The following is a 12,500-nucleotide window of genomic DNA, read 5'->3' on the forward strand; positions in this document are numbered from 1 at the left end:
CCATAGTGCGTAAGCCGCCGCTGTGCGCGTAAACCCGTTCCCCGTAGGGAGGAGTCAAGCCGCCGCTTAGAGACGAAGTATTAAGTGTCCTCTTCCACATAGGGCAAGCTAGAATGAACTATCTTACCCAGGACCGCCGAAGCAGCGTGGACCAGGGGAGAACTGATCTTTATACTTCACACCACAGTATTGAGTAATGTGCCCTCTTCCACATAGGGCAAGCTGGAATGTTCCATTTTACCCAGGACGGCCGAAGCGGCGTGGACCAGTGGAGGACTACACAATCATGAGGTTTGATATCGACTTGTGTGTTTCAATAGGGTACCGATGGTATGTTTTGAACCGATTTGATTTAGCCATTCTGAAGTCATCACTTGGTTGAAGCGCTGAACTAGGGAGGCATCGTTTACATATATATTGGGTTTCGCATGCTCTACTAGGTTAATGTCATAGGGTTGGCTATCGAGCATGCCCAAGTGATGACTTGATTGTGTGCTTGCTTGAATTCTTCACATTTCATACCATCGGTTAGTTGTCGAATCATTCCTCGATCATAACCTTCGTTCTTGGTTCATGTATGCTCTCTTCCACATAGGGCAAGCTAGAATTAACTATCTTACCCAGGACCGCCGAAGCAGCGTGGACCAGGGGAGAACTATACTTTGTCTTGTATGCCCTCTTCCACATAGGGCAAGCTAGAATTAACTATCTTACCCAGGACCGCCGAAGCAGCGTGGACCAGTGGAGGACTATACTTTGTTCATAACACCACAGTATTGAGTAATGTGCCCTCTTCCACATAGGGCAAGCTAGAATGAACTATCTTACCCAGGACCGCCGCAGCGGCGTGGACCAGTGGAGGACTACACAATCATGAGGTTTGATATCGACTTGTGTGTTTCAATAGGGTACCGATGGTATGTTTTGAACCGATTTGATTTAGCCATTCTGAAGTCATCACTTGGTTGAAGCGCTGAACTAGGGAGGCATCGTTTACATATATATTGGGTTTCGCATGCTCTACTAGGTTAATGTCATAGGGTTGGCTATCGAGCATGCCCAAGTGATGACTTGATTGTGTGCTTGCTTGAATTCTTCACATTTCATACCATCGGTTAGTTGTCGAATCATTCCTCGATCATAACCTTCGTTCTTGGTTCATGTATGCTCTCTTCCACATAGGGCAAGCTAGAATTAACTATCTTACCCAGGACCGCCGAAGCAGCGTGGACCAGGGGAGAACTATACTTTGTCTTGTATGCCCTCTTCCACATAGGGCAAGCTAGAATTAACTATCTTACCCAGGACCGCCGAAGCAGCGTGGACCAGTGGAGGACTATACTTTGTTCATAACACCACAGTATTGAGTAATGTGCCCTCTTCCACATAGGGCAAGCTAGAATGAACTATCTTACCCAGGACCGCCGAAGCGGCGTGGACCAGTGGAGGACTACACAATTAAGAGGTTTGATATCGACTTGTGTGTTTCAATAGGGTACCGATGGTATGTTTTGAACCGATTTGATTTAGCCATTCTGAAGTCATCACTTGGTTGAAGCGCTGAACTAGGGAGGCATCGTTTACATATATATTGGTTTTCGCATGCTCTACTAGGTTAATGTCATGAGGTTGGCTATCGAGCATGCCCAAGTGATGACTTGATTGTGTGCTTGCTTGAATTCTTCACATTTCATACCATCGGTTAGTTGTCGAATCATTCCTCGATCATAACCTTCGTTCTTGGTTCATGTATGCTCTCTTCCACATAGGGCAAGCTAGAATTAACTATCTTACCCAGGACCGCCGGAGCAGCGTGGACCAGGGGAGAACTATACTTTGTCTTGTATGCCCTCTTCCACATAGGGCAAGCTAGAATTAACTATCTTACCCAGGACTGCAAAGCAGCGTGGACCAGTGGAGGACTATACTTTGTTCATTACACCACAGTATTAAGTATGGTGTCCTCTTCCACATAGGGCAAGCTAGAACTAACTATCTTACCCAGGACCGCCGAAGCAGTGTGGACCAGGGGAGGACTATACTTTATACTTCACACACTAGCCATACTGAAGTCATCACTTGGTTGAAGCGCTGAACTACGGCGGGGTAATCGTTTACAGGTTATAATCATATAGCTGCATGCTCATTAGTAGATAATGGAATATTGTATGGCAATATGAGCATGCCCAAGTGATGACTTTGTTTCAAGCTCAACAGGTAGGGTATTGAGTCCTCTTCCACATAGGGCAAGCTAGAATGAACTATCTTACCCAGGACCGCCGGAGCAGCGTGGACCAGTGGAGGACTCTATACTTTATACTTCACACCACAGTATTGAGTACGTCTTGCATAAAGCCCCTAATGAGAACCACGAGGGCTCTCTCAATGTAGAACCACGAGGGCTCTAGTACCGATTCTCTCGGTACGGCTTGGTCCGTGTTCCTTTATGCTTGTACTCGCGAAAAGTCTCAACCCGGAGGTCTTGACTTTGTATTGTCATAGTTGGACTACGACGGGGCATCCGACCATTGCTGATCGAACACCCCTGATTCACCATCTTTCGGGTAGGCGGTACGCGTACCTCCGGACGCGGAAGTCTCAACCCGGAGGTCTTGACTTTGATTGTCATAGTTGGACTACGACGGGGCATCCGACCATTGCTGATCGAACACCCCTGATTCACCATCTTTCGGGTAGGCGGTACGCGTACCTCCGGACGCGGAAGTCTCAACCCGGAGGTCTTGACTTTGATTGTCATAGTTGGACTACGACGGGGCATCCGACCATTGCTGATCGAACACCCCTGATTCACCATCTTTCGGGTAGGCGGTGCGCGCACCTCCGACGCGGAAGTCTCAACCCGGAGGTCTTGACTTTGTATTGTCATAGTTGGACTACGACGGGGTATCCGACTCATCGAATACCCCAGAAGCACACCATCTTTCGGGTAGGCGGTACGCGTACCTCCGGACGCGGAAAGTCTCAACCCGGAGGTCTTGACTTTGGTTGTCATAGTTGGACTATGACGGGGCATCCGACCATTGCTGATCGAACACCCCTGTTACACCATCTTTCGGATAGGCGGTGCGCGACACCACCGACGCGGAAAGTCTCAACCCGGAGGTCTTGACTTTGTATTGTTGGATAGTCCTCTTCCACTATAGGGCAAGCTGGAAATATTCCATTTTACCCAGGACTGCCGAGGCAGCGTGGACCAGGGGAGAACTTCACGGAATCTTCAGGCATCCATGATTGCCATAGTGCGTAAGCCGCCGCTGTGTGCGTCAACTCGTTCCCCGTGAGGAGGAGTCTAGCCGCCGCTAAAAGACGAAGCATTAAGTGTCCTCATTCCACTATAGGGCAAGCTAGAATTAACTATCTTACCCAGGACCGCCGAAGCAGCGTGGACCAGGCGAGGACTACTTTATACTTCAACCCACAGTATTGAGTACGACTTGCATAAAGCCCCTAATGAGAACCACGAGGGCTCTCTCAATGTAGAACCACGAGGGCTCTAGTACCGATTCTCTCGGTACGGCTTGGTCCGTGTTCCTTTATGCTTGTACTCGCGGAAAGTCTCAACCCGGAGGTCTTGACTTTGATTGTCATAGTTGGACTACGACGGGGAATCCGACCATTGCTGACCGAACACCCCTGATTCATCATCTTTCGGATAGGAGGTGGGCGCACCTCCTACGCGGAAGTCTCAACCCGGAGGTTCGGACTTAGAGTTTTTCCCATTTAAAAGTTTTTCTCTTAGCCATACTGAAGTCATCACTTGGTGAACGATTGAACTAGGGCGGGTTAATCGTTTATAGGTATCATGTGGTTTGCATGCTCTCTTAGGTTAAGGTCATGTGGTTGGCTATCGAGCATGCCCAAGTGATGACTTTGTTTCACGCTTGCTTGATTTCTTCATGATTCCCTGTTATATAGTGTAATCATTCGAGAACAGGGAATCTTTGGTTTTGCTCAACAGGTATTGGATGTCAACTTGGTATCTAGATCGCATTAAGTCTCAACCCTTAGGTTCGGACTTGTATAGTGACATCTTGTTACGGTCTTGAGTCTCAACCCGCAGGTTCGGACTACCTAGTGTTTGATCGAATATAATATGGCAACTTGTGCCTAAGTCTCAACCCGCAGGTTCGGACTTCTGTTTATTTGGCCAATGTATGTATAAGGCAACTTGTGCCTAAGTCTCAACCCGCAGGTTCGGACTTGTGTATTTGTTCGAAGTCATGTATAAGGCAACGTGTGCCTAAGTCTCAACCCGCAGGTTCGGACTTGTTAGTGTTTCGTCAACTTTCATATGGCAACTTGTGCCTAAGTCTCAACCCGCAGGTTCGGACTTGTGTATTTGTTCGAAGTCATGTATAAGGCAACTTGTGCCTAAGTCTCAACCCGCAGGTTCGGACTTGTGTATTTGTTCGAAGTCATGTATAAGGCAACGTGTGCCTAAGTCTCAACCCGCAGGTTCGGACTTGTTAGTGTTACGTCAATTATCATATGGCAACTTGTGCCGAAGTCTCAACCCGCAGGTTCGGACTTCTATAGTGTTTCGTCAATTATCATATGGCAACTTGTGCCGAAGTCTCAACCCGCAGGTTCGGACTTCTGGAAGGATCACTTGGCCACTAATGATCCTTCCGCAGGTTCACCTACGGAAACCTTGTTACGACTTTTACTTCCTCTAAATCATCAAGTTCGGTCAACTTCGATAAAGCAGACGCGGTTCACGAGGATCCAGCGAACGATCATCTCCAAAGACCTCACTAAATAATCCATCGGTAGTAGCGACGGGCGGTGTGTACAAAGGGCAGGGACGTATTCAACGCTGGCTGATGACCAGCACTTACTAGAAGTTCCGAGTTCATATGGACCATTGCAATCCATAATCCCTACTAAGTGAGTATTTGAGTGATTTCCCGTTCCTCTCGGAATAGGAGACACGCTGCTACCCACATTGTAGCACGCGTGTAGCCCAGAACATCTAAGGGCATCACGGACCTGTTATCGCTCGATCTCATTTTGCTAAACACAAATTGTCCTGCTAAGCAGCGTACCGTAAGTGCACTTGCGCACACGAACAGCGAAGGTGTCAGGTCATACTCCACCGAAAGGTCCTAACCCGTTCCAATCGGCATCGACGCATTAACGCTGACTGCGTTCTAGTTAGCATATGTGAGTCACGTTCGTTATCGGAATTAACCAGACAAATCAATCCACGAACTAAGAACGGCCATGCACCACTACCCTTAAATTTGAGAAAGAGCTATTAATCTGTCTCACCTCCATAAGTTCGGACCTGGTAAGTTTTCCCGTGTTGAGTCAAATTGAACCGCAAGCTCCATTTCATTGTGGTGCCCTTCCGTCAATTCCTTTAAGTTTCAACTTTGCAACCATACTTCCCCCGGAACCTGACTTTGGTTTCCCGGAAGCTACTGAGAGCACCTGGTTGTAGCGTCTCCCAATTGCTAGTTGGCATCGTTTACGGTTAGAACTAGGGCGGTATCTAATCGCCTTCGATCCTCTAACTTTCGTTCTTGATTAAAGAAAGCATCCTTGACAAATGCCTTCGCTTTAGTTAGTCTTACGACGGTCTACGAATTTCACCTCTCGCGCCGTAATACTAGTGTCCCCAACTACTTCTGTTAATCATTACCTCCGGTCTGAGTACAAACCAATGAAAGATTAGACCAAGGTCGTATTCCATTATTCCATGCAAGATTATTCTAGGGCGTTTGGGCACCCTGCTTTAAGCACTCTAATTTGTTCAAGGTAAACGTGAGCGGTCGAGCTCTATGTTACACTTGCACCCGTTGAAGGGCACACCATGACACAGACTTGGTGCCCTACCACACCATTGAGTCGCAACCAGATTCCGACTTGGCCCACCGACCACGGGTTGACCGGGTCGGCGGAGCCGGACTGTGTTGGACAAGTATCAACTTCGAACGTTTTAACCGCAACAATTTTAATATACGCTAGTGGAGCTGGAATTACCGCGGCTGCTGGCACCAGACTTGCCCTCCACTTGATCCTCGTAGAAGGATTTATGCTCTACTCATTCCAATTATGAAACATCATTAAAGAGTTTCATATTGTTATTTCTCGTCACTACCTCCCCGTCCCGGGATTGGGTAATTTACGCGCCTGCTGCCTTCCTTGGATGTGGTAGCCATTTCTCAGGCTCCCTCTCCGGAATCGAACCCTGATTCCCCGTTACCCGTTGCAACCATGGTAGTCCTCTATACTACCATCCATAGTTGATAGGGCAGATATTTGCGAGATCTGTCGTCGGTGCGAGACCATACGATCAGCATCATTATCCAGACTTCAACTCAATGACACGGAGAACCCGCGATTGGTTTGACTAATAAGTGCACCAGTTCCCGCGAGGGTCCTGGCATGTTGCATGTATTAGCTCTAGATTTTCCACAGTTATCCAAGTAACTAGGTTGATGATCTCGTAAATTATAGCTGTTATACTGAGCCTTATGCGGTTTCACATTAAATCTGTTTGTACTTAGACATGCATGGCTTAACCTTTGAGACGAGCGTATATTACTGGTAGGATCAACCAGAATTCCGACTTTGCGTTCGAATGTTCATTGTCCCATTGCACCCGGAGGAGCAAACACCACGTTCTATATGTTGTCAAGTCCGGTAGCACACGGGAGGCGAGCCCCCGTGCGAACCTCATTGCCCTCGTATCACACACACCCGATGCACCGGACAGGCACTTGAGCGGCATTCGACTCCGCTAAGCGCTCGTGCGCCCGATTGTGCATGCGCTGACGGGGCCTTCATACCCCTACCACAGCGACCTTATGCCAAACTTCCATGAATACTTAGGTGAGCTGACAAGGGCCTTCATTTCCCTACCATCAACTAAAGGACACGCTAGGCGCGTCCGATCATTGCAACTGCGGGGCTTTCATACCCCAATCACCACAGTACGCAATTCACCAGAGTTTAATCACAACCCCCCCGGACATGGCACACTATTAACTTGCAACAAAACTTAGTGTGTGCCGGGCACATCGGTTCCACAAAATCATTCCCGATGTACCCCAATTGGGGTTGTGAACGCATCCATGGTCCTCTGACACACCCAACCAAGCGTGGATACTACATACCTCAAACACCCAGTACACTAACAGACAAATCAATATATGGTTGCTTTCCCCCAGACATTTGCCAATCACTTGGCACCCGGACGGGAACTCGCTCCTGATTGCGCCAATGCCACCCATTTGCCAAGAGCGAGTTCTGTATGTAGATTTCATTTGGAAAGACAACCGTGTACTGGATATTCTATCCGACGATTACAGATGACGAGTACGAGACTCGACTACACTCACGGATAATACATTTTGGGTCGAGATTGCTTTCGGGGTTTTCGATTGGTCTTGCGCTTGTAAACGTATAACTTTGACTTGTGGTAACTTCGGTATGTTAGTCGATCACGTGGATGTGAACTGGTTAGGGTGAGCAATATGTTCACTTGCACTCTGGGTAGGAATAGGTGAGCGCTATAGGTTAAGATCATTGTATGGTTCCATCGTGATGACTTTCGCTAGATAGTAGGATGTTTGGATAGTTATAACGTTTTTGGCCATTTGTTCATAGTGTTCAGTCCATTGAGGAATTCGATTGGTCTTTGCTTCACACACGTGGTCGATCACTTGGATGTGAACTAGGGTGAGAATAAGGTGTTCACTAGTGCTCTTAGGTTTTGGATCAGTACTGAGCACTTGATTGGTTTCGCATAATATGTATCCATAGTGATGACTCTTTCCAACTTAAGATTTCGTTACCGGTTTCGAATCCTCCCCACGTTCGCTTTTACTTGGTTAGGTTTTCGAGTGTAGATTTGAAAGCAATCTCATGTATGTATCCCATCTGATATAAGCCACTGACAGTTCATGTCACCTCGTTCAACTCTCGCTGGGTCACAGAAGTATGTTACTGCGCCCATTATCCCTACTCGGATAGGTTCGGTTCGTTCGTTTTATACTACGGTGAGTAAACTCAATTTGTGCATCGCATAGCCATGGAAAGCAAGCTTTCGCGGGCCTCTTCGACTGTTTTGATACGAGCTGTGCCCGTGATGCTTGTCATCCCAGGATACTAGACCCCTTTGGACGACCGCATGACCATCAGAAAGTAAATTCCACGTTCGATTTGGGGTGTGAACCCCGAACATAAAGTCTTTGTGTAGAACCACGAGGGCTCTATAGTACCGATTCTCTCGGTACGCTTGGTCCGTGTTCCTTTATGTTCGTACTCTTGTGAATAAGATTCACGTTCGTTTTGGGATATTTGCTACTGTCACCGTTTGAGTACTATGGGGCTTGAACCCCTAACATAAAGTCTTTGTGTAGAACCACGAGGGTTCTATAGTACCGATTCTCTCGGTACGCTTGGTCCGTGTTCCTTTATGTTCGTACTCTTGTGTGTATAATATTCATGTTCGGTTTGGGATATTTGCTACTTTCACCAGGGTCCCGTTCTTCATACAAGTCTGCCTTGCTAATGTGGTAACTTTATAGTGTAGTTCTGACATCCCAATTTTGGGACTTAGCCGATTTTTCGTATATTTCCATATGACCCATAGGGTCCCTTTCTTCATACAAGCTTGCCTAGGGCGATCGGTCAAAACTTGTCTTACTATTCGATTGGTCTTCGCAGTTTCACCCTAGGCAATTCGCCTAGGTCTGTCTTCTTGAGGAGGCCAAAACCCGAAATAAGGAGGTCTGGCCGACCCTGAAACCTCCCCTGTCTTAACTACACTAACCCGATTTTTCAGGGTCCTCACCGTCATACAACTTTCCCTAGGTCACTTATACTCTTGACTTAGGCCATCTGACTTGGTCCGTGTTTCTTCCTAGGGTTCACCTAGGTACTTTGCCTTGCTTGATGTGGTAACTTTTTAGTGTAGTTCTGACATCCCAATTTTGGGACTTAGCCGATTTTTCATGAATTTCCATATGACCCTAAGGGTCCCTTTCTTCATACAAGCTTGCCTAGGGCGATCGGTCAAAACTTGTCTTACTATTCGATTGGTCTTCGCAGTTTCACCCTAGGCAATTCGCCTAGGTCTGTCTTCTTGAGGAGGCCAAAACCCGAAATAAGGAGGTCCAGCCGACCCTGAAACCTCCCCTGTCTTAACTACACTAACCCGATTTTTCAGGGTCCTCAGCGCCATACAACTTTGCCTAGGTCACTTATACTCTTGACTTAGGCCATCTGACTTGGTCCGTGTTTCTTCCTAGGGTTCACCTAGGTACTTTGCCTTGCTTGATGTGGTAACTTTATAGTGTAGTTCTGACATCCCAATTTTGGGACTTAGCCGATTTTTCATGAATTTCCATATGACCCTATGGGTCCCTTTCTTCATACAAGCTTGCCTAGGGCGATCGGTCAAAACTTGTCTTACTATTCGATTGGTCTTCGCACTTTCACCCTAGGCAGTTTGCCTAGGTCTGTCTTCTTGAGGAGGCCAAAACCCGAAATAAGGAGGTTCAGCCGACCCAGAAACCTCCCCTGTCTGAACTACACTAACCCGATTTTTCAGGGTCCTCAGCGCCATACAACTTTGCCTAGGTCACTTGTACTCTTGACTTAGGCCATCTGACTTGGTCCGTGTTTCTTCCTAGGGTTCACCTAGGTACTTTGCCTTGCTTGATGTGGTAACTTTTTAGTGTAGTTCAGACATCCCAATTTTGGGACTTAGCCGATTTTTCATGTATTTCCATATGACCCATAGGGTCCCTTTCTTCATACAAGCTTGCCTAGGGCGATCGGTCAAAACTTGTCTTACTATTCGATTGGTCTTCGCACTTTCACCCTAGGCAGTTTGCCTAGGTGTAGCTTCTTGAGGAGGTCAAAACCCAAAATAAGGAGGTTCAGCCGACCCAAAAACCTCCCCTGTCTGAACTACACTAACCCGATTTTTCAGGGTCCTCAGCGCCATACAACTTTGCCTAGGTCACTTGTACTCTTGACTTAGGCCATCTGACTTGGTCCGTGTTTCTTCTTAGGGTTCACCTAGGTACTTTGCCTTGCTTGATGTGGTAACTTTTTAGTGTAGTTCAGACATCCCAATTTTGGGACTTAGCCGATTTTTCATGTATTTCCATATGACCCATAGGGTCCCTTTCTTCATACAAGCTTGCCTAGGGCGATCGGTCAAAACTTGTCTTACTATTCGATTGGTCTTCGCACTTTCACCCTAGGCAGTTTGCCTAGGTGTAGCTTCTTGAGGAGGTCAAAACCCAAAATAAGGAGGTTCAGCCGACCCAAAAACCTCCCCTGTCTAAACTACACTAACCAGATTTTTCAGGGTCCTCACCGTCATACAACTTTGCCTAGGTCACTTGCACTCTTGACTTAGGCCATCTGACTTGGTCCGTGTTTCTTCCTAGGGTTCACCTAGGTACTTTGCCTTGCTTGATGTGGTAACTTTTTAGTGTAGTTCAGACATCCCAATTTTGGGACTTAGCCGATTTTTCATGTATTTCCATATGACCCATAGGGTCCCTTTCTTCATACAAGCTTGCCTAGGGCGATCGGTCAAAACTTGTCTTACTATTCGATTGGTCTTCGCACTTTCACCCTAGGCAGTTTGCCTAGGTGTAGCTTCTTGAGGAGGTCAAAACCCAAAATAAGGAGGTTCAGCCGACCCAAAAACCTCCCCTGTCTAAACTACACTAACCAGATTTTTCAGGGTCCTCACCGTCATACAACTTTGCCTAGGTCACTTGTTCTCTTGACTTAGGCCATCTGACTTGGTCCGTGTTTCTTCCTAGGGTTCACCTAGGTACTTTGCCTTGCTTGGTGTGGTAACTTTTTAGTGTAGTTCTGACATCCTCATTTTGGGACTTAGCCGATTTTTCGTAAAATGCCATATGACCCATATGGGTCCTTTCCTTCATATAAGTTTGCCTTGCTTGGTGTGGTAACATTTGAGTGTAGTTCTGACATCATCATTTTGGGACTTAGCCGATTTTTCGTAAAATACCATATGACCCATCAGGGTCCTTTGCTTCATATAAGTTTGCCTTGCTTGGTGTGGTAACATTTGAGTGTAGTTCTGACATCCCCATTTTGGGACTTAGCCGATTTTTCGTAAAATACCATATGACCCATCAGGGTCCTTGCCTTCATATAAGTTTGCCTTGCTTGGTGTGGTAACATTTGAGTGTAGTTCTGACATCATCATTTTGGGACTTAGCCGATTTTTCGTAAAATACCATATGACCCATCAGGGTCCTTTGCTTCATATAAGTTTGCCTTGCTTGGTGTGGTAACATTTGAGTGTAGTTCTGACATCCTCATTTTGGGACTTAGCCGATTTTTCGTAAAATGCCATATGACCCATATGGGTCCTTGCCTTCATATAAGTTTGCCTTGCTTGGTGTGGTAACATTTGAGTGTAGTTCTGACATCATCATTTTGGGACTTAGCCGATTTTTCGTAAAATACCATATGACCCATCAGGGTCCTTTGCTTCATATAAGTTTGCCTTGCTTGGTGTGGTAACATTTGAGTGTAGTTCTGACATCCCCATTTTGGGACTTAGCCGATTTTTCGTAAAATACCATATGACCCATCAGGGTCCTTGCCTTCATATAAGTTTGCCTTGCTTGGTGTGGTAACATTTGAGTGTAGTTCTGACATCCCCATTTTGGGACTTAGCCGATTTTTCGTAAAATACCATATGACCCATCAGGGTCCTTGCCTTCATATAAGTTTGCCTTGCTTGGTGTGGTAACCTTTTAGTGTAGTTCTGACATCATCATTTTGGGACTTAGCCGATTTTTCGTAAAATACCATATGACCCATCAGGTTCCTTGCCTTCATATAAGTTTGCCTTGCTTGGTGTGGTAACATTTTAGTGTAGTTCTGACATCCCCATTTTGGGACTTAGCCGATTTTTCGTAAAATACCATATGACCCATCAGGGTCCTTTGCTTCATATAAGTTTGCCTTGCTTGGTGTGGTAACATTTGAGTGTAGTTCTGACATCCCCATTTTGGGACTTAGCCGATTTTTCGTAAAATACCATATGACCCATCAGGGTCCTTTCCTTCATATAAGTTTGCCTTGCTTGGTGTGGTAACACATGAGTGTAGTTCTGACATCCCCATTTTGGGACTTAGCCGATTTTTCGATCCATCCTATATGACCCATCAGGGTCCTTTTTCTTCATATAAGTTTTCCAAGACTTAGTGCTTTTTACCTTTGGACACCAATATCACCCTTACGGGTTTCTTTGATCTTCTCACTTTGTATTGACCAAATGTAGGTCTTGCCATGCCAAACATATAATTGTTCTACACCAAGTCTCTATCTCGTACCGCCAGCTCGGTACATTCGATCAACCTGCCCTTAAGGCACCCGGGACTTAGCCAATTTTTCACATTTTTCATGATTTTGAGGCAACTTTTCTCGACTTTGTCACCTTATATCACCAAGATCCTTTCCCTTTA

This window comes from Anopheles coustani (genome assembly GCF_943734705.1).
Source record: "Anopheles coustani chromosome X unlocalized genomic scaffold, idAnoCousDA_361_x.2 X_unloc_17, whole genome shotgun sequence".
NCBI classification, from domain to species: domain Eukaryota; kingdom Metazoa; phylum Arthropoda; class Insecta; order Diptera; family Culicidae; genus Anopheles; species Anopheles coustani.